The following is a 24110-nucleotide window of genomic DNA, read 5'->3' as shown; positions in this document are numbered from 1 at the left end:
CCGAGAATGTTGAGCCCGCTGAGGACCGCGTCGTTATTAAACGCCTTCGTGAGGTCTGTCCTAAGATTACCTTCGCGTCTTCAGTGTGCGAGGACGACGTGCTCCATCAATTTTCCTACGCATGGCGGTAGTTAAACTGGTCTAAGATTCCCTGGCCGCGGCAGCTTACCCGGCCTAGGTATGAATATATTTGCCGCCTTCCACTGTTCTCGAAGAGGGAATGTACTCTGTTATGCAATGGCGTTATCGTCTATATTTCTAAGAATTTTATTCTTAACACCTACAGAGCTCGGCGTTGATTTAGTTTTGAGCCTGAACCTCTCTGCCCACATCTCTGCCTCCGTGATGAGAACGTCTACGGCCTCTTTGGGTGCCCCACCGTACTCTGGGAGGAGGTGTGTTGGGTGTCCTGAATGTACGTCTCTATGGTCTTATCCATAAAATCTGCGCCGTCTCCCTCAAACACATGTTTAGATTTGGCATGCCTAATCCTCGGTTGCGTTTCCAATTTTGTTGGGACCCGCAAATGCCGGAGCACAAGATTCATGCCTATCCCATTTCGTTGCACCTACTGCCCCAATTGTGTTCTCATTCTTTGAATGTGTATTCCTCAATTTCATTATTGTGTTTTGCAGTCTTCTTCCTAACATTGCGGTTCTATATTTGCTTCTTTAATTTCTTTTCCACACTTCGCCTGGCCTCATATATCTAAAGCAAAATACTTTCCGGTATCTCGGGAGCATTCTCCGCTTCTATCATCTGTGTCGTCTCCCCTCTCGTGTTTCTTGAGCGCCTCGTCCCACTCCCCTGTTTTCGATTGTTCTTTCTCAGCGTTCTAAAACGATCCCATTGTGTCGCAGATGTGCCTACATGTTTCGAGCGTCTTGACGTCACATTTCAGCGCCAATGTGATAACTTATCGCTACCAAAGTTTTGCTCCGAACTGTACCATTCGAAGCCTCTCGCGTTTTAGGAAAGCAAAACGCACTATTAACGTAACTTTGAGCTGAGTATTACATTATTTTACTGCTTCGCAGGATACTGCATGCCGCGATGCAAATGTGCCAGGCTCAGTGCGTGAGTTTTTCTATCGTGCGGTAATTCTGCAGCTGGCTGCAGGCGAAGGGAGGATTTGTAAAAATTTAACGTCATGGCTACAAATAATCAGTCATTTTAAGCCACCGTAACTAATTTGTGCATGTCATGGACGCAAGCTAGCGCGACTTTGGATCACCGAAGGCGCAGAGCGTGTTCTGTAGGCAGCTTTGTACGACTGAGCACACCGTCACTGAGGACTTTATACGGTGAGCACGTCCCTTTCTCATGCCCAGGCGAGAGTGCCGGAACCTCAACTGAGGAATGCGGAATAGATGCGGAACACTATCACAGTTTTGTTGTGGCCACAATGTTCAGGAAGTTGGACGGGACATCCACGTTTGGCATATATAACGGGCAAACCATTTCCGCTGCATTGCGCTACGGGCTGAATTCTCCCATAGCTAAACTATGTTTTTGTAAAAAAATGAAATTGAGGAATCCATCTCCAACTCGCAAAGCTACATTGCGAGGATACAGTTTCAAAAGGAACGGCTGAAGAGTGAAACGAACTTCTATTTCCTGCATTTTCGTGGCTGGCGAAACGTTCTTGAGCCTAGCGAAACGTTCTTGAGCCTAAGATTAACTTTGTAGTGAAGGTAAAATAAAGCAACGCGGATGTAACGGTATTATACGATACTAAACGAATGGCTTCGTAGTGGGCGTGGCTTAAAGATAGAGAATTTAGTGCCCCTTCCGGTAGAAACGTAGTTTCCAGAAATCCGGCTCATCTTTGCGTTCTCTGGTTATTTACAGAAAGATTTCCTGCTTACAGAGTACAGAGTAAAATAATAAAGGACACAGTTCCAGTAAACTAGCGGCAAGTTAGGGCGAATTTGAAAAGGTAATAGGCCCGTAATAGGTAATATGAATAATTCCTCCATAATCCGGCAGAGAGTCCTGCGACAGTGCCTTTCATGCTACTCACTTTTGGAAAGGTAATAGGCCCCTAATAGGAATAACTCCTCCATAATGCGGTAGAGAGGCCCGCGTCCAGTTCGTCAGAGAAAGAACGCTATAGGAGACGACGGGACCAGGAAGAGGACACACACATATGCCCTCCTCTTCCTGGTCCGTCGTCTTCTATAGCATTCTATAGGGAGAGGGGGGCATATCAGGCGTTGGGTCCGGAAGCCTTGACGTGATGCTGTGAATAATGTGTGTGCGCAGGTAGAAGGCTTCGTTGCTGTATCTAGGAGTACGACGGAAGTCCACTGCGTCGGAGCGGATGGAACCATTGCTCTTTCGGAGTCTGGGTGCAACGGTCACCAAGTTACAGCCCGAGGGCAGGCCAATAGGAATTGTTGCACGAAAAAGAAGCAGTACCGGTAAGTGTAAAATACTATGGTTATAACATATTTAGCAGAATAACCACAGAAATGTAAGATCCTCGAGGCCAGAGATGGAGAGGGCTTTTTATTATTTTTATTATTGGTTTTTATTATTTGGCGATGACGTCACGGTGGCTTTAAGTCCGCGTGATGAAAGGTGGGGGGCGGGGGACCTCAGGCGTTGGGTCCGGAAGCCTTGACGTGATGCTGTGAATAATGTGTGTGCGCAGGTAGAAGGCTTCGTTGCTGTATCTAGGAGTACGACGGAAGTCCACTGCGTTCAAGCGGATGGAACCATTGCTCTTTCGGAGTCTGGGTGCAGCGGTCACCAAGTTACAGCCCGAGGGCAGGCCAATAGGAATTGCTGCACGAAAAAGAAGCGGTACTGGTAAGTGTAAGATACTATGGTTATAACATATTTCGCAGAATAACCACAGGAATATAAGATCCTCAAGGCCAGAGATAGACAGGACTACCTCGCAATTCGCCCACGTTTTGCTGTCTTCACGCAGTATGGCTTCGCTGTTTACCCTATAGTCCTAAGGAAACCGAAGGAAATAGTAAAAAAAAAACAAAACAAAAAACAAACGAGGAGTGGTTGAGAACATCTGAATGATAGCTGCGTCATTGCTTCGTTTTTGCTTTTGAGGACACCGAAAGCGCAGCGTTCTGTCGGGGGCGTTATCGTTTATATGCATGTCTAAAGTTCAGCACACATAACCGCAATCAACTGAATGGGCCGAGCAAAGAAAAACTCAATCCAAAGCGTTCCATAATGATTGCGTTGGCTATGCTTCTACAATCCATGCCGTTTGGAATTGGTGTGAAATGAGACATGACAGAGCCCACCCAGTTTTCTGTCCATCAGACGTTTATCCTTTCTGAGGGGTTGCACTGTTCGGCGGAGGCTGCACGATTTGTCACTTGAAGGCGCACTGTGGACCGTTGGACAAATAGTAACCATAGCAAACGTACTGTTACTAGTTCGGAGCTGAATAGAACCTCGGCATCCTGCTTCGCCGGTCAGAAAACCACAAGGAACAGATTCGATCGCGGCAGACTCAAGGCTATTTTTTGTAATATCATACGATGCTATGTTAGGCGCGCGTTAATCTGGGAACCGCCCCGGCTGCCTAAAGAATATGGTTTTAAGCCACTGTAACATGGACTCCACGTATGCATGGATTTGGCTGGTTGAATGTTCAAGATATGCTCTCCGCTCAACTTTGCCGACTTAACACATCTTTACTAAGGACTTGTAAACGGTGAGCACGTCATGTTTTCTTGTCCGCATGAGACTGTGACAGCCATCACTGACTGTCGGGCATACATCAGGAATATGAATAATTGTAGCAGCTAGCTTTCCTGGTTGTGGTTTGGCCCAGTTGTGATATGTTCAAGATGTGTGAAATGGCATCCAAGTTATGTGTAGTACACACGGCGAACGAATGACTAGAAGTTCCAGGCTTCATTCTCTACGAAGTCTGAATTGCGTTTACTTAAGGAACAGGTGCTGTCCAAAACTCGCGGCGCCATGATGTGAGTATAAATGATATGCACACTTGAAAGAGACAATCGAGCTAGCACTTTCAATGTTTTCGTGGCTTAAAAATATTTTTTTTTTCGTCAAAACTTTGCAAAATAGTCAAATGTGACTGTATGCTACAAGGTTCAGACACTGATCTGAATTGAAACTTCGGCACAATGCGATGCAAGTAGGAGAATCTTTAGGTCAGCTGTTTGTTTTCGGATCCGTAACTGAAATTCGGAGCTGGTGTCGCACCCTTCTTTCCGGTTCCCTTTCCTTCCATGTGTAGTTTTCCTTTGCGCTGGATTGTGCGTAAACATGGACTGCCTCCGTACAAGCGTGCTTCCGGAAATCTGGGTCCGCTTGCACGAAACGATCGTAAGACTGTCTTAGATTGTTGAATGTACAAGATATGTTCACTCAGCTTTGCCGACTTAGCACATCTTTACCAACGCCTTCTGACCGGTGATCACGTCACTTTTCTTTGTGCTCATGAGACTGCGACCGCTATGCCTGGCGAGTCTGTTACAGCATACATCAGGAATATGAATTATTGTAGGACCTAGCTGTCGTAGATGTGGTGTGGTTTTAATCAAAAAAAGGTAAAATAATCAAATGTACTCCCTTCTTCCAAAGTTTAGATCCCAGGGGGCCTACTTGTGAGACGTACTATATGGCTCGTAATTAATTCCCATCTTTCCGAACTTCCTGAAGGCAAGAACATATTTTGTTTTACCCTCTGCAATGGCTAGGACTTCCACGATAGTTTTAAAAGCCATAATAAAAAGCTTAAACGCAAACCCTTTGGGCTCGAAAGTTTTGACGAAGGCTACATCCACACCACGCGGCAGCGTTCTTAAGTGGCTTATATCCATACGTAGCTACAAGGTTCAGAAACTGGTTCTGAACCTGCTGAAAATTTCTGCTTCTGGCTGTCCTACAGAGCCACATTTCTCAAGGCACTTGAACTTTAGAACAACGCGATGCATCTGTTAGTTTCGCAGTGACTAGTGTGTTATTAAGGTTCATAAAAGTTCTCAAATTTGGCAATTTATTGAGCAAGAGCAGTCTTCCTAACCACATCATTCCTTGCACCATATAGCGAAGACATCGCCGTTTTTTTTATTCAAAAATAACACACAGCAGCAACGGGCATCCGCCCTTTGGATGTCCGGGGGACCGCGATAAGAGGTAATGTGCGCAAAGGCACACCACCTCGCCTTGTCCACCACACACGGCGGCCGAGCGTACAGCCGAGCTTCAAATTGCGTTCTGAAGCAGCTTGTACTGACGCGCATTAACTGACGCTCGCCTTAAAGAGCATTTCCCTGCTCTTCGATTATTTTCTTCATCCTGGAGGTCTTTCAATGCTCGGAGTGTACCGATGCCAAAACTATGGAGGATCTGTTTTGCTCACGCCCTACATTTTCCTGAAATCCCTCTTTCTCCCTATGATCCCATACCAGACCTTTCGGGTGCAAAGCACTGCATTCAAAAAACGGATGCAATACATTGCCACTATTTTGTTGATGTGTAATAACAACAGCTGAAGACGGTTAGGGAAAGCTGGGGACGCGGCTGCGCTGCTCGTTTGCTTCGCGTAACAATTTATGAAGCCGGAAAGCCTGGCAATGCGGCGCAGGTTCCTCCGTGCTCGATATGCTTAACTACAACAGTTACGAAGACAGCCGGAACAGTAGCCTACGGATAAAGATATTGCAGCTAAGTGACTCAAGCTCCTAGCTCACAAGCAGAGATAAGAAGTGCTACGCACCTACCTCGCTTTTGATTGATGATGCAAATCGGCTATAAAGTTTTTGACGTACCAATAGGTTTTCTTCCCTACCCGGAGCACCTTGAGCCAGCTGAGGACGTTGTCATTATTACACGCCTTCTTGAGGTTTGTCCTAAGATTACCTTTGCGAGCCCAGTATGACACGTCTGAGTCTGAAAATCACGTCCTATGCGTGCGCAAGTGTTGTCTAAACATGACAATCTCGCATAACCAAAGGCTATTCTGCTCCATGAAGCCCACCAACCTCGTCTGGATGACGTGCTCCATTAATTTGCCTACGCATGGCGGTAGTGAAACTGGTCTAAGATGCTCTGGCTGCGGCGGCCTACCCGACCTTCGTATGAATATGATATTCGCCGCCTTCCACTGTTTTCGAAGGGGGCATGTACTCTTTTTGTTATGCAATCGAGTTATCGTCTAGATTTCTAATCATTTTATTCGTAACACCTACAGAGCTGATTTCGTTTCGAGCCTGGCCCTCTGTGACCACACCTCTGTCTTCGTGATGAAAGCGTCTACGGCCTCTTTAGGTGCCCGACCGTACTCCAGGAGGAGGTGTGTTAGGTCTCCTCAATGTAGGTCTTTATGGTATTATCCATAAAATCTTCGCCGTCTCCCTCAAACACGTGTCTAGATTTGGCATGTCTAATCCTCGGTTGCGTTTCCAATTTTGTTGGGACCAGAAAATGCCGTAGCACGATCCACGTCCTAGAGAGATTCATGCCTCCCCCATTTCGTTGCACCCACTGCCCCAATGCCGCTCTCGTACTTTGATTGTGTATTCTTCAATTTCATTATTGTGTTTTGCAATCTTCTTCCTAAGATTGCGGTTCCATTTCTGCTTCTTTAATTTCTTTTCCATACTTCGCCTGGCTTCCAATGTGTGAAGCAGCCGACTTTCCTTTATCTCGGGAGTTTCTCCTCTCCTAACGTCTGTGTCGTCTCCCCTCTCGTGTTTCTTGAGTGCCTCGTCCCATTCCCCTATAATTCGATTGTCCTTTCTCCGAGTTCTAAAACGATCCCATTGTGTCGCAGATGTGCAGACGTGCTTTGGGCATCTTGACGGCATATTCCAGCGCCAATACGATAACGAACTGATGGTTACCACAGTTTTGCTCCGAACTGTATTATTCGAAGCCATTCGCGTTTTTGGAAAGCAAAACGCACTATTATCGTAACTTTGAGCTGAGTATTACATTATTTTACTGCTTAGCAGGATACTGCATGCCGCGATGCTAATGTGCCAGGCTCAGTGCCTGAGGTTTTGTAAACATTTGACGTCATGGCTATCAATAATCAGTCATTTTAAGCCACTGTAACTTATTTGTGCAGGTCGTAGATGCAAGATAGCGCGACGTTGGATGACCAGAGGCGCAGAGCGTGTTCTGTAGGCAGCTTTGCACGACTGACCACACCGTCACCCAGGACTTCTATAGGGTGAGCACGTCCCTTTCTCATGCCCAGGCGAGAGTTCCGGAACCTCAACTTAGGAATGCGGAACACTATCACAGAGTTGTTGTGGCCACGATGTTCAGGAAGTTGAACGGGACATCCACGTTTGGTATATATAACGGGCAAACCATTTCCGCTGCTTTGCGCTACGGGCTGAATTCTCCCATGGCTAAACTGTGTCTTTGTACAATATTGATCTTGAGGAATCCATCTCAGGCTCGCAAAGCTACATTGCAATGATATAGTTTCAAAGAGAACGCCTGAAGAGTGGAACGAGCATATATTTCTTGCATTCTCGTGGCTGGCGATCCTAAGATGAGCTTTGTAGTTACGGTAAAATTAAGCAACGCGGATGTAACGGTAATTATACAAATACTAACCGAAAGGCTTCGTAGTGAGCATATACCGGCATGTGGCTTAAAGATACAGAAATTGGTTTGAATACGGGTATCCTGCAGTATGTACATTATTGAAGGTTCCTGCAACTAGAGGTTTTCCGTCACAATCCGCTATTAACCTGCTTGTTCAGAGCTCCATAATTTAAAGCAACAGCTGCGGTTGCACCTGGTCTTCTGGTTCTCATTGTTTGTGCATGTAGTTTTGGTGCGCGCTGATTTTTAGAAATCGACCGCCTCCTCCCAGGCGTAAGGAGCCCCTTCCGGTAAAAATCTATTATTCAGAAATCCGGCTCATCTTAGCGTTCTCCGGTTATTTCCTGAAAGATTGCATGCTTACAGAGTAAAAAAAAAAAAATGACACTCCAGTAAACTAGCGGCAAGTTAGGGTGAATTTTCGACAGTGCCATTCATGCTACTGAATTTTGGAAAGGTAACGGAAATAATTACTTCATAATCCGGCAGAGAGTCCTACGTCCTTTCCGCCAGAGAAAGAACGCTATAACATGGAGGCGGACCAGGAAGAGGAGGACACACATATGCCCTCCTCTTCCTGGTCCGTCCTCTGCTATAGCGTTCTTTCTCTCACAATACCCAGCTCGCCCAGCAACACAGCCTGTCCCTGTCCAAAGTAAAAGAAAAGCAAACAAGGTCTGGGCGTTCTTCTCCGTATACAAGGAAGGAAGTAGCAGCAACGGGCATCCGCCCTTTGGATACCCGGGGGACAGCGAGAGGAGATGCTGTGCCTAAAAGGCACACCACCTCGCCTTGTCCACCACACACGGCGGCCGAGTGTACAGCCGGGCCTCGAAATGGCCCGGAGCGACCTGTGCCAGAATCCCAGTCCCCACACCGCAGCGATCACTGGCACAAGCAGTGCAGGCGCTGGGATTCGAACACGGGTCTTCGCGAGTGCGAGCTCAGCACGTTACCCACTCGGCTACCGTGTGGCACGGCTTCTTCGTGCCGCATGCATATGCTGATACGAGACGAAGGAAATAGGCCGAAAGAAACATAGCGTCGTGCCACAGTTACGCTCTCACCCTCTCTGATTACCGTAGATGATAAGAGAAGGTTCTGGTTGCAGTGATATCTGGTGCGGCCGCTGCAACGCTGCCTACGCTTGCATGTAGCCAAAGCCTTATCATCCTATTCGTAATGGGAGGGTACGGAACAGCGTCGCTTTGTACTGTGATGCAGATAATGCGGCATTGACGACGAGCAACATCTTCCTTGCTTACCACGAAAGAAATGAATGCGGATTGCGAACGTCTGCATGTGTAGCGCACCGTATATCTGCTGTGACCGAAGCGAAAAGGGATGTAGAAAACGATGGCGCATTGCAAGGAGCACATTGAGGTATGAATAGGCATGTAGTGTGAAGACAACCTATTACTTAGGATGTACTGGCGTGGTTACACATCAAAAATGGTGCGCAAACTGCAGTAACAGCGCACTGTTACAGATCACGAAGCGCTGTTCTTTGATGCGGCAAAAAACACCCGCCAATCATACATGTAAAATAACTATGATTTCCCGTATTTACATTGAAGACCTGCTGAGGACATTATGCATACGAAGTGGGAACTGCATTACGAGCAATAAGCGTTACCACAGTGAATGATCATTCGTTGCATTTTCAGCCGACGTAGATGAGCATAATCACGTCCTATGCGTGCAGAAGTGTTGTCTAAACACGACAATCTCGCATTGCGAAAGGCCATTCCGCTCGGTGAAGCCCACCAACCTCGTCTGGACGACATGCTCAATCAATTCTCCTACGCATGGTGGTAGTGAAACTGGTCTAGGATTCTATGGCTGCGGCGGCATACCCGGCCTTTGTTGGAATATGATATTTGCCGCCTACCACTGTTCTCGAAGAGGGCACGTACTCTGTTATGCAATGAAGTTAGCGTCTAGATTTGTGAGCATTTTATTCGTAACACCTACAAAGCCCCGCGCTGATTTAGTTTTGAGCCTCACCCTCTCTGCCCACACCTCTGCCTCCGTGATGAAAGCGTCTACGGCCTCTTTGGGTGTCCACACCGTACTCCGGGAGGAGGTGTGTTGTTTGTCCTCAATGTATGTCATTATAATCTTATCCATAAAATCTTCGCTGTCTCCCTCAAACACGCGTCTAGATTTGGCATGTCTAATCCTCAGTTGCGTTTCCAATTTTGTTGGGACCAGCAAATACCTCTCCCATTTCGTTGCACCTACTGCCCTAATTCCGTTCTCGTACTTTAAATCTGTATTCCTGAGCTTCATTATTGTGTTTTGCAATCTGCTTCGTAGCATTGCAGTTCAATTTTTGCTTCTTTAATTTCTTTGCCATACTTCACCTGGCCTCCTATATGTGAAGCAGCCGACTTTCCGCTATCTCGGGAGCATTCTCCTCTTCTAACGTTTGTGTCGTCTCCCCTCTCGTGCTTTTTGAGCGCGTCGTCCCTCTCCCCTATGTTTTGGATTGTCCTTTCTCAGCGTTCTAAAACGATCCCACTCTGTCGTAGACGTGCAGACGTGCTTTGAGCGTCCTGACGGCATATTGCGGCGCCAATATGATAACGAACTAAGTTTTGCTCCGAACTGTACCACTCGAAGCCTCTCGCGTTTTTGGAAAGCAAAACGCACTATTATCGTAACTTTGAGCTGAGTATTACATTATTCTACTGCTTAGCAGGATACTGCATGCCTCGATGCTAATGTGCCAGGCTCAGTGCCTGAGGTTTTGTAAACATTTGACGTCATGGCTATCAATAATCAGTCATTTTAAGCCACTGTAACTTATTTGTGCAGGTCATGGATGCAAGATAGCGCGACGTTGGATGACCGGAGGCGCAGAGCGTGTTCTGTAGGCAGCTTTGTACAACTGACCACACCGTCACCCAGGACTTCTATAGGGTGAGCACGTCCCTTTCTCATGCCCGGGCGAGAGTGCCGGAACCTCGACTTAGGAATGCGGAACACTATCACAGAGTTGTTGTGGCCACGATGTTCAGGAAGTTGGACGGGACATCCACGTTTGGTATATGTAACGGGCAAACCATTTCCGCTGCTTTGCGCTACGGGCTGAATTTTCCCGTAGCTAAACTGTGTCTTTGTAAAGTATCGGTCTTGCGCAATCCATCTCAAACTCGCAAAGTTACATTGCGAGGATATAGTTTCGAAAGAAGCGCCTGAAGAGTGAAACGAGCATACATTTCATGCATTCTCGTGCCTGGCGATACGCTCTTCAACCGAAGACCAGGTTTTTAGTGCAGGTAAAATAAAGGAACCCGGATGTAACTGTAATATAGCAAACTAAACGAAAGGTTTCGTAGTGGGCATCTACCGGCATGTGGCCATTCTGCAGTATGCACATTATTTAAGGTTCCGGGAATTACGAGATTTTCCGTCACAATCCGCTATTGACCTGCAGGCGCAGTAGCCGCATTGAAATGTCGGATCGGAGTGACGTAATCGCGCGATATAAACTTCATAAACTTCGCAGCAGTGGCGGCGAGGGCAACAGATGACATAAATTCTTGCTTTATTTTTCCAGATAACCCTCCCCCCCCCCTCGGGCCATTGCTTGCAGGGTGTTCAGCTGACGAGTCTGCGCTGGTTTCTGCCCACAGTTAGTTGTGTGAAGAGTAATACGGTATCTAGTGCAAGGTAAAGATTTTCAACTGACGTCAGCAGCGGAACAGTTCCATATTCGCGGACCGTTGGAACCTTGGCTCATTGGCATTGTATAAGCGGCTCTTTCTTCTGCTTGTCTCTGCAGTCCACAAAGCACATTACTATACTTTTTAATTTGTTATTTTCAGAACGACACATCCCATGACTGCAATGGCTGAAGGAGTGGGAAGCAGAGTTTTGGAGGAGCAGCCTACACAGAACTGGTAGAACGCTTTGAGGGAGCTCAAAAAGCTGCTGGTAAGCCATAGTTTCGTGCATTTGTCATCAGTGTGGTATGTGTGGATATAAAAATATACATTGTACAGTGTCGCTTATTATAACAGAGATGAAATTTTCAGGTTTCAGGAATGTAGAAAGGCAACAAGCACTTATTCTAGTAATGTTTGCTAGCTAGAATGTCACGAAGTGTATCTCTAAATCATTCGAAACTTTAATGAAGAAATTAAAACGATTGCTTCATTTTTTTAATTGATTGTACCCTTTCTGACTAGACGACTCTGCCTGGTTTGGTCTGATGGAAATAGCTAATAGTCACCGCACCATTGCTGTGCTACATGCCATAAACACGCAATGAATAGAGCCCATGAAAAAGTATGTGGACATATTAGGGGGCTTCTGATAATAGAGGTGGCCACGAGACTTTTCTACAGCGTGATGCAACACGAGTAAGACGGTCAGATATATTGCTCTTTCGTAACGGACATCCAGACATTAGCATCAGCCGATTGTTGTAAAGTTCATGTATTTGTGTTAGCTACGAGCAATCCATTATCCCTATTCCGGGGGTCCTTTAGCGGCAGCCACTAGAGCTGTAGTGTGGCTAGCACGCATGCACTCCACTAATCGACACGATTGAAACACATCGCATGCACCGATCCGATCGACACGGTTCATGTGCGTCGCATGCGCGCATGCGATGTACGCGATTGACACGCGTCGCCTGCACCGATCCCATCCGATCCGATCGATGGACGCGAGTGACACGCGTCGCCTGCACCGATCCCATCCGATCCGATCGATGGACGCGGTTCGTGTGCGTCGCATGCGCGCATGCGATGTACGCGATTGACACGCGTCGCCAGCACCGATCTGATCCGATGGATGGACGCGGTTCGTGTGCGTCGCATGCGATAGACGCGATTGACACGCGTCGCCTGCACCGATCCCATCCGATCGAATGAATGAACGCGGTTCGTGTGCGTCGCATGCGCGCATGCGATGTACGCGATTGACACGCGTCGCCAACACCGATCTGATCCGATCGATGGACGCGGTTCGTGTGCGTCGCATGCGCGCATGCGATAGACGCGATTGACATGCGTCGCATGCACCGATCCGATCCGATCGATGAACGCGGTTGGTGTGCGTCGCATGCGCGCATGCGATGGACGCGATTGACACGCGTCGCATGCACCGATCCGTTCCGATCCGATCCGATCGAAGGACCGGGTTCGTGTGCGTCGCATGCGCGCATGCGATAGACGCAATAGACGCGATGGACACGCGTATCATGCACCGATGTGATCGATGGACGCGGTTTGTGTGCGTCGCATGCGCGCATGCGATAGACGCGATTGACACGCGTCGCATGCACCGATCCGTTCCGATCAGATCCGATCGATGGACGCGGTTCGTGTGCGTCGCATGCGCGCATGCGATAGACGCGAATAACACGCGTCGCATGCGCGGATCCGTTCCGATCCGATCCGATCGATGGACGCGGTTCGTGTGCGTCGCATGCGCGCATGCGATAGACGCGATTGACACGCGTCGCATGCACCGATCCGATCCGATCCGATCGATGGACGCGGTTCGTGTGTGTCGCATGCACCGATCCGTTCTGATCCGATCGATTGACGCGGTTCGTGTCGTCGCATGCGCGCATGCGATATACGCGATGGACACGCGTCTCATGCACCGATCCGATCGATAGACGCGATTAACATGCGTCGCATGCACCGATCCGATCCGATGGATGAACGCGGTTGGTGTGCGTCGCATGCGCGCATGCGATAGACGCAATAGACGCGATGGACACGCGTCTCATGCACCGATCTGATCGATTGACGCGGTTTGTGTGCGTCGCATGCGCGCATGCGATAGACGCGATTGACACGCGTCGCATGCACCGATCCGTTCCGATCAGATCCGATCGATGGACGCGGTTCGTGTGCGTCGCATGCGCGGATCCGTTCCGATCCGATCCGATCGAAGGACGGAGTTCGTGTGCGTCGCATGCGCGCATGCGATAGACGCAATAGACGCGATGGACACGCGTCTCATGCACCGATCTGATCGATGGACGCGGTTGGTGCGCGTCGCATGCGCGCATGCGATAGACGCGATTGACACGCGTCGCATGCACCGATCAGTTCCGATCCGATCCGATCGATGGACGCGGTTCCTATGCGTCGCATGCGCGCATGCGATAGACGCGAATAACACGCGTCGCATGCGCGGATCCGATCGATGGACGCGGTTCGTGTGCGTCGCATGCGCGCATGCGATAGACGCGATTGACACGCGTCGCATGCACCGATCCGATCCGATTGATGGACGCGGTTCGTGTGTGTCGCATGCACCGATCCGTTCCGATCCGATCGATTGACGCGGTTCGTGTCGTCGCATGCGCGCATGCGATAGACGCGATGGACACGCGTCTCATGCACCGATCCGATCGATAGACGCGGTTTGTGTGCGTCGCATGCGCGCATGCGATAGACGCGATTAACACGCGTCGCATGCACCGATCCGATCGATCGACGCGGTTCGTGTGCGTCGCATGCGCGCCTGCGATACACTCCACTCACGCACGTCGCATGCACCGATCCGATCCGATCGATGGACGCGGTATGTGTGCGTCGCATGCGCGCATGCGATAGACGCGATTGCCACGCGTCGCATGCACCGATCTGATCCGATCCGATCGATGGACGCGGTTCGTGTGCGTCGCATGCGCGCATGCGATAGACGCGATTGACACGCGCCGCATGCACGGATCTAATCCGATCCCATCAATAGACGCGGTTCGTGTGCGTCGCATGCGCGCATGCGATAGACGCGATTGACACCCGTCGCAAGCACCGATCCGATGAGATCCGATGGATGGACGCGGTTCGTGTGCGTCGCATGCGCGCATGCGATAGACGCGATTGACACCCGTCGCAAGCACCGATCCGATGAGATCCGATGGATGGACGCGGTTCGTGTGCGTCGCATGCGCGCATGCGATAGACGCGATTCACACCCGTCGCGTGCGTCGCATGCGACATAAGCGGTTCACACGCGACGCATGCACCGATCCGATCTGATCGATGGACGCGGTTGCTGTGCGTCGCATGCGCGCATGCGATAGACGCGATTGACACGCGTCGCATGCACCGATCCGATGCGATCGATGGACGCGATTGACACTCGTCGCATGCACCGATCGAATGCAATCGATGGCCGCGGTTCGCGTGCGTCGCATGCACCGATCCGTTCCGATCGATGGACGCGATTATCACGCGTCGCATGCACCGATCCGTTCCGATCGATGGACGCGGTTCGTGCGCATCGCATGCGATAGACGCGACTGACACGCATCGTATGCACCGATCCGATGGATAGATCGACGCGGTTCGTGTGCGTCGCAAGCGCGCGTGCGATGGACGCGATTGACACGCGTCAACTGCACCGATCCGATCGATGGACCCGGTTCGTGTGCGTCGCATGCGCGCATGTGATAGACGCGATTGACACGCGTAGCCTGCACAGATCCGATCCGATCTATGGACGCGGTTCGTGTGCGTCGCATGCGCGCATGCGATAGACGCGATTGACACGCGTCGACTGCACCGATTTGATCGGATCGATGGACGCGGTTCGTGTGCGTCGCATGCGATAGACGTGATTGACACGCGTCGCCTGCATCGACCCGATCCGATCGATGGACGCGGTTTGTGTGCGTCGCATGCGCGCATGCGATAGACGCGATTGACACGCGTCGCCTGCAGCGATCCGATCCGATCCGATGGATGGACGCGGTTCATCCGCGCATGCGATAGACGCGATGGACACCCGTCGCCTGCACCTATCCGATCGATGGACGCAGTTCGTGTGCGTCGCATGCGCGCATGTGTTAAACGTGATTGACACGCGTTGCCCGCACCGATCGTATTGATGGACGCGGTTTCCTGTGCGTCGCATGCGCGCATGCGATGGACGCAATTGACACGCGTCGCCTGCACCGATCCGATCGATGGACGCGGTTCGTGTGCGTCGCATGCGCGCATGCGATAGACGCGATTGACGCCCGTCGCCTGCACCGATCCGATCCCATCCGATCGGATCGATGGACGGGGGTCGTGTGCGTCGCATGCGCGCATGTGATCTGCACCGTTCCGATCCATGGACGCGGTTCGTGTGCGTCGCATGCGCGCATGCGATGTACGCGATTGACACGCGTCGCCAGCACCGATCTGATCCGATGGATGGACGCGGTTCGTGTGCGTCGCATGCGATAGACGCGATTGACACGCGTCGCCTGCACCGATCCCATCCGATCGAATGAATGAACGCGGTTCGTGTGCGTCGCATGCGCGCATGCGATAGACACGATTGACACCCGTCGCCTGCACCGATCCCATCCGATCCGATCCGATCGATGGACGCGGTTAGTGTGCGTCGCATGCGCGCATGCGATGGACGCGATTGACACGCGTCGCATGCACCGATCCGTTCCGATCCGATCCGATCGAAGGACCGGGTTCGTGTGCGTCGCATGCGCGCATGCGGTAGACGCAATAGACGCGATGGACACGCGTATCATGCACCGATGTGATCGATGGACGCGGTTTGTGTGCGTCGCATGCGCGCATGCGATAGACGCGATTGACACGCGTCGCATGCACCGATCCGTTCCGATCAGATCCGATCGATGGACGCGGTTCGTGTGCGTCGCATGCGCGCATGCGATAGACGCGAATAACACGCGTCGCATGCGCGGATCCGTTCCGATCCGATCCGATCGATGGACGCGGTTCGTGTGCGTCGCATGCGCGCATGCGATAGACGCGAATAACACGCGTCGCATGCGCGGATCCGTTCCGATCCGATCCGATCGAAGGACGGAGTTCGTGTGCGTCGCATGCGCGCATGCGATAGACGCAATAGACGCGATGGACACGCGTCTCATGCACCGATCTGATCGATGGACGCGGTTGGTGCGCGTCGCATGCGCGCATGCGATAGACGCGATTGACACGCGTCGCATGCACCGATCAGTTCCGATCCGATCCGATCGATGGACGCGGTTCCTATGCGTCGCATGCGCGCATGCGATAGACGCGAATAACACGCGTCGCATGCGCGGATCCGATCGATGGACGCGGTTCGTGTGCGTCGCATGCGCGCATGCGATAGACGCGATTGACACGCGTCGCATGCACCGATCCGATCCGATCGATGGACGCGGTTCGTGTGTGTCGCATGCACCGATCCGTTCCGATCCGATCGATTGACGCGGTTCGTGTCGTCGCATGCGCGCATGCGATAGACGCGATGGACACGCGTCTCATGCACCGATCCGATCGATAGACGCGGTTTGTGTGCGTCGCATGCACCGATCCGATCGATCGACGCGATTGACAAGCGTCGCATGCGCGCCTGCGATACACTCCACTCACGCACGTCGCATGCACCGATCCGATCGATGGACGCGGTATGTGTGCGTCGCATGCGCGCATGCGATAGACGCGATTGCCACGCGTCGCATGCACCGATCTGATCCGATCCGATCGATGGACGCGGTTCGTGTGCGTCGCATGCGCGCATGCGATAGACGCGATTGACACGCGTCGCATGCACCGGTCCGATCGATCGACGCGGTTCGTGTGCGTCGCATGCGCGCATGCGATAAACGCGATTGACAAGCGTCGCATGCGCGCATGCGATACACTCCATTCACGCATCGTCGCATGCACCGATCCGAACCGATCGATGGACGCGGTATGTGTGCGTCGCATGCGCGCATGCGATAGACGCGATTGCCACGCGTCGCATGCACCGATCTGATCCGATCCGATCGATGGACGCGGTTTGTGTGCGTCGCATGCGCGCATGCGATAGACGCGATTGACACGCGCCGCATGCACGGATCTAATCCGATCCCATCAATAGACGCGGTTCGTGTGCGTCGCATGCGCGCATGCGATAGACGCGATTGACACCCGTCGCAAGCACCGATCCGATGAGATCCGATGGATGGACGCGGTTCGTGTGCGTCGCATGCGCGCATGCGATAGACGCGATTGACACCCGTCGCAAGCACCGATCCGATGAGATCCGATGGATGGACGCGGTTCGTGTGCGTCGCATGCGCGCATGCGATAGACGCGATTCACACCCGTCGCGTGCGTCGCATGCGACATAAGCGGTTCACACGCGACGCATGCACCGATCCGATCTGATCGATGGACGCGGTTGCTGTGCGTCGCATGCGCGCATGCGATAGACGCGATTGACACGCGTCGCATGCACCGATCCGATGCGATCGATGGACGCGATTGACACTCGTCGCATGCACCGATCGAATGCAATCGATGGCCGCGGTTCGCGTGCGTCGCATGCACCGATCCGTTCCGATCGATGGACGCGATTAACACGCGTCGCATGCACCGATCCGTTCCGATCGATGGACGCGGTTCGCGTGCGTCGCATGCACCGATCCGTTCCGATCGATGGACGCGGTTCGTGTGCATCGCATGCGATAGACGCGACTGACACGCATCGTATGCACCGATCCGATGGATAGATCGACGCGGTTCGTGTGCGTCGCAAGCGCGCGTGCGATGGACGCGATTGACACGCGTCAACTGCACCGATCCGATCGATGGACCCGGTTCGTGTGCGTCGCATGCGCGCAGGTGATAGACGCGATTGACACGCGTAGCCTGCACAGATCCGATCCGATCTATGGACGCGGTTCGTGTGCGTCGCATGCGCGCATGCGATAGACGCGATTGACACGCGTCGACTGCACCGATTTGATCGGATCGATGGACGCGGTTCGTGTGCGTCGCATGCGATAGACGTGATTGACACGCGTCGCCTGCATCGACCCGATCCGATCGATGGACGCGGTTTGTGTGCGTCGCATGCGCGCATGCGATAGACGCGATTGACACGCGTCGCCTGCAGCGATCCGATCCGATCCGATGGATGGACGCGGTTCATCCGCGCATGCGATAGACGCGATGGACACCCGTCGCCTGCACCTATCCGATCGATGGACGCAGTTCGTGTGCGTCGCATGCGCGCATGTGTTAAACGTGATTGACACGCGTTGCCCGCACCGATCGGATTGATGGACGCGGTTTCCTGTGCGTCGCATGCGCGCATGCGATGGACGCAATTGACACGCGTCGCCTGCACCGATCCGATCGATGGACGCGGTTCGTGTGCGTCGCATGCGCGCATGCGATAGACGCGATTGACGCCCGTCGCCTGCACCGATCCGATCCCATCCGATCGGATCGATGGACGGGGGTCGTGTGCGTCGCATGCGCGCATGTGATGGTCGCGATTGAGACGCGTCGCCTGCCCCGATCCGCTCATTCGATGGACGCGGTTTGTGTGCGTCGCATGCGCGCATGTGATCTGCACCGTTCCGATCCATGGACGCGGTTCGTGTGCGTCGCATGCGCGCATGTGATGGACGCGATTGACACGCGTCGCCTGCACGGATCCGATCCGATGGACGCGGTTCGTGTGCGTCGCATGCGCGCATGCTATAGACGCGATTGACACGCGTCGCCTGCACCGATCCGATCCGATGGACGGGGTTTGTGTGCGTCGCATGCGCGCATGCGATGGACGCGATTGACACGCGTCGCATGCGCGCACGTGATGGACGCGATTGACACACGTCGTGTGCACTTTCTCACCTTCCGGGTCTAACCCCCGAAGAGCGGGATAGTCACTCTGTCGGACAAATCATAGTTCTCGCTCTCTCTCTTTCTTGAGGCTGCCTTGTTCTAATCTGTTGCTTGTGGTTTTCTGACCGGCGAAGCAGGATGCCGAGGTTCTATTGAACTCCGAACTAGTAACAGAACGTTCGCTAACGTTAATATTTGTCCAACGCTTCATAGTGCGCATTCAAATCACACATCGTGCAGTCTCCGCCGAACAGTGCAACCCCTTACAAAGATTGAATTTCTGGTGGACAGAAAACTGGGTGGGCTCTGTCATGTCTCATTTCACACGAATTCGAAACGGTATAGATTGCAGAAGTACAACCAACGCAATCATTATGAAAGGCTTTGGACTCACATTTTTTTTGCTCGGCCTATTCAGTTCACAGCGGCGATGTGTGCTGAACTTCCGATATCCTTATAAACGACAACGCCCCCGACTGAATGCTGTGCTTCCAGTGTCCTCAAAAGCGAAAACGAAGCATTGATGCATCTCAGAAGAGCAGGCAAAGAGATGCGCATGCTGTTTCGTTCATTGTGGCGTAAACGTTTGCCATGGTGAAAACATTGCAACTTACATCCCAATGCTTGCAGCTGTCTGTCTGATGTCATCTACTTCGTTATCTTTCCGTCGTTGTCCTTACGACTATAGGGTAAACAGCAAAGCCATACTGCGTAAAGGAAACGGAACGTCGGCGAATTGCGAGATGGCCCTGTCCATCTCTGGCCTCGATGATCTCATATTATATTGCTGTGGTTATTCTGCGAAATATATTATAACCATAGCATTTTGGACTTACCGGTATCGCTTCTTTTTCGTGCAGTGATTCCTGTTGGCCTGCCCTCGGGCTGTAACTTGATGACTGCTGCTCCCAGACTCCGAAAGAGCAATGGTTCCATGCGCTCGGACGTAGTTGACTTCCGTCGTACTCCTCGATAAAGCAACAAAGCCTTCCACCTGCGCCACAGATCATTCACAGCATCACGCCAACGCTTCCGGACCCAACGCCTGATGTCCCCCACCCCATTTTAATAACGCGGAATTAAAGCCATCGTGACGTCATAGCCAAATAATAAAAAGCCAAACGTCATTGCCTCGCTTTCGAGTGGGCTTGGTATCGTGACCGGAATGTTTATTGATAGCGAATTGCAATGTTTAATTTGCCTAAAAAGAGTATGAAATGCCTACAATGGGGTAAAGCAAATCGGCCGAAAGATAGGTGCGCCCTCAAACGTCAATTCATTAGAAGATTTTTTAAGCTAGCTTAGGAGTCTGGCGGCCTCAACCTCACCTAAACCACCCCCTTCCCCTCTAAGCCTCACGTCATGGTCTTCAATAAAGGTTCATGAATGAATGAGTAAATCAATAACACCGGAGATATCGGCGATTCGAAATGGCGCCACTCCTGTTCCCCCTCAACACACCGAGACACCAGGAAAAAACGAAGACAGCTTGGGAACTCCACCCCGCCAATGAAATGTCATCGAATGACGCTCGGCTCGCAGACTTCCGGATGTCGCGCCTGTTTTCACGAGCTTCGCCCACGCATTCACCGGAGGAAACCCAGAACGGAGCAGTGGCGCAGCTACACGGGAAGTTCAAAGAAGATAGTCACGATGATGATAATAATCGATGCAACCCCCATTAGCGCCATCTTTCGACAAGCAGATTACTTTAAATATATAAAACAGTTCAACTAAAGCGTTGCAATATGAAATAAATAGGGCATTAGCCAGCAAATACTGACGAACGAAAAATGAGCACACAAAAAAAAAATGGCAGTGAAGTACAAGCACTGCATAAGGAGAAAAGGAAAGGAAGTATGTCGATACGGATGCTGAAAACAATTGAAGTAGTATCTCGACCGTCCACAATTTTAAAGATTATTGTAATCTGAAATTAGCCCTTGAATTAAATTAGGCTTAAATATATTATTCGAAGTTATATTTGCATGAACTTTTTTTGTCTTCTGAGCTCACTCGCTGGCGCTATGTTTGGGATAATCCTTTACGCAGCGTAAAGGCCGCTGACGACCGCTTTTTCCTCCACTGGTCTTTTTCGTAAAGGTCTCGAGACTTTGCCGTGTAGCTAGGCGCCAACCGGCGTTGGAGCAAATAACCTGAATTTCAAAAACCTTGCAAGTGCCCGTGTGACAGGGGTATTAAAGCAATAAAACCGACTCTGCATGGATGCTGTAGACGAGTGTGCGTGCAGAGCGGTGATGTCAGACAATCCGCCTACCAACCCTGCAACCTGCCAGGGGCATGCCCCTAATTGGTCGTGATGTTAGTCTTGTTGGATATCTTGCACTTTGTAGTTGCTGGCCCTCGTTAGTGTGAGACATGTCTGTGCGTACTTAATTAAATTACTTCACTTCTACTTTTTTTCGTGTCGTAATTAAAGTGTGAAAGACGAAATCGAATTCACCATAAAACTCGGCCTACGCTAATGGCTGAAGGGCCTTCTTTAAGGGTCATGTGCAGTTCAGAGCGTGTCAAAGCAAAAAAACTTTTTTTTTTTAGCTGCATCCGACCATTATTACGTGCAACTTTATTCATTGCAATTGATGCAGCTTTCATCTGAAATTCTATAGCATGCTATGTTAACAACCTCGATTCCCTTGTAGAGGAGTTTGGCAAAAGTTCCGCCAGCATTCATGCTAGTGGTCTCTAGAATTCGATTAGTTTTTTTCTTTTCCCCAATTGAATTCGATTCAAACTGGTGGAGTTGGTCGAACTGCGGGAACTATCTGCATTGAAAGTTCATATATTTCCAAATAAGAAATTTCCTAATAGAACTCACCTCTCATTTTTTACTGGTAAGACAACTTATAGAGTACAGTGCTCTCAGGGAAACGATGAAAGCGCTTACAGAATGCACATGTGGTGTTTCGCAAATACACCTCGGCCGTTCATAATTTTTTCTAATTCATTCCTTTAGATAAATATAAAGACGCTATTCACTGGGCGGCAGTTTCGCCAATACTATATTGCTGAGCCGCCATAATTACGAATTTCACCGAAGAAGATAGCTATGCTATCTTCTTCGTAACGCGCTCCGCTTCTATAGACAACGGCTTCACAATCCACGCGGATAGCGTTGCAGGCCGCAACATTATCGCGGCAATGCGGTTATTTCACAATATCAGCTGCGGTAATCTCGGAGGGTGAGAATGTAACACGTATCACCTCAGCACCGACGTAGTTACCGTAGCACGACGCACGATTTCTTTCGGCCTACTTCTTTCCTCTAGCATCAGCACGAACAGGCGGCACAAAAAGCCGTGCCACGCGGTAGCCGAGTGGGTAAAGTGTTGAGCTCGCACTCGCGAAGACCCGTGTTCGAATCCCAGCGCCTGCACTGCTTGTGCCAGTGATCGCTGCGGTGTGGGGACTGGGATTCTGGCACAGGTCGCTCCGGGCAATTTCGAGGCCCGGCTGTACACTCGGCCGCCGTGTGTGGTGGACAAGGCGAGGTGGTGTGCCTTTTAGGCACAGCATCTCCTCTCGCTGTCCCCCGGGTATCCAAAGGGCGGATGCCCGTTGCTGCTACTTCCTTCCTTGTATACGAAGAAGAACGCCCACACTTTCTTTGTTCTTCCTTCGCGTTGCTGCCGTTAATTCTTTGTTCATACACAGCGAACAACCGGTGAGACCTAGGAAGGCATTGGGGATTGTACTTTGTCTATTTTTTTTTTTAATTTTTACTTCAGCGATCACATGAATTCGTAATGTAATCAGTTTAGGGGAAAGATCAATACACACAAAGTGAAAGGAAAAACAAAATGTTTTTCCTTCTGCTTTGTTTATTGATCGTTCCCCTAAACAGATTACATTACCAATTTATGAAATTACCGAAGTAAAAATTAAAAAAAAAAGATAAAGTACAATCACCAATGCTTTCCTTGGTCTCGCCGACTGTTCGCTTCCTTCATGACTTTTTAAATGTTGCATTAGCGAAATCAGTTACACTTCTGTCCTCCTATCGTTCCCAGCGAAAAGTTATGAAATGCGGTCGCTAATGTTTATGCACATTAGCGACCGCAGTGGCATATCTTTTGAATATGAGCAGCGCCATCTAATGAATAGAATCTGGACTAATTTCGCATACCAAACGTGTTTATATCCCTAAAACGTCGTGTAACCTACCTCCGTTATATCCGGTGCACTCCTTCGTCTGATCCGAAATTAAAGCTGGAAGGTTATTGTGGATAGCAGTAGGGAGAGAGCAAGATAACAAATCTTTACGCCATCCGGAACGTACTGAGACAAACGGTTTGGCCACAATGGCAGTTCGTACACTCCGCGAGGATGGTGTTATGTCGCCGGTGAAAAATCCCCGCGCAAACTCGGTCTCACCACCGGGATCCACCTGCGCACGGGTGGTCCACAAAGTTTATACAAATAGTAGTAGAACGGGCTCTTCCCTCGCTGCCCTCCAGACTAGGCTATATACATATATATAGCAAACCGAAGCAGTAGGTAAGAAGTGCAGCGCTCGAACACCGCCGCCACGCGTCTGTTGTTGCTATGCAACATATCGTGTTGCCAATGATACCGTTTAATGGTCACGGGGCACGGTGTCACCTTAGTCACACGGTACTGCAGCGCGCTCTAAGGAGTTGGGAATTAAGGTGGCTCACCTGGCGGTCACTGCACCGAGCCTCGCTGCCGAAAGCTTCATCCCCGGGTTCATTACTGGGCGCTTGCAGTCCAATTTTACTCAGCTCGCCTTCAGCGGTGACCTGCGCAGATCATAAGCGTAAGGTTGTTTAAGGCACCAGTAATACCGGCACACCTCTGTATTCTTCTACCTATACCTCCCAATGTCGCTGCAATTTCTCTGCCTTGCCGCGGCTCTCGCGTACTACGTGAAGTCAC

General features: G+C 50.8%; 1 long non-coding RNA gene across 1 annotated transcript; it reads left to right on the top strand.

The window, feature by feature from the left end:
- The first annotated feature begins 2571 nt into the window (after nucleotides 1-2571).
- On the top strand, nucleotides 2572-20546 carry LOC146182327 (uncharacterized). The gene is made up of 5 exons (XR_014700053.1): nucleotides 2572-2814; nucleotides 7082-7186; nucleotides 10393-10497; nucleotides 11406-11514; nucleotides 20054-20546. It is a non-coding gene; the product is annotated as an uncharacterized LOC146182327 (long non-coding RNA).
- Nucleotides 20547-24110: the final 3564 nt, after the last annotated feature.

The sequence above is a fragment of the Amblyomma maculatum genome, chromosome 8 (genome assembly GCF_055883805.1).
Source record: "Amblyomma maculatum isolate TAMU_Amacu chromosome 8, ASM5588380v1, whole genome shotgun sequence".
Lineage (NCBI taxonomy): Eukaryota > Metazoa > Arthropoda > Arachnida > Ixodida > Ixodidae > Amblyomma > Amblyomma maculatum.
The sequence above is the reverse complement of the archived record's forward strand: the minus strand, read 5'-3'. Positions and strand labels throughout refer to the sequence as shown.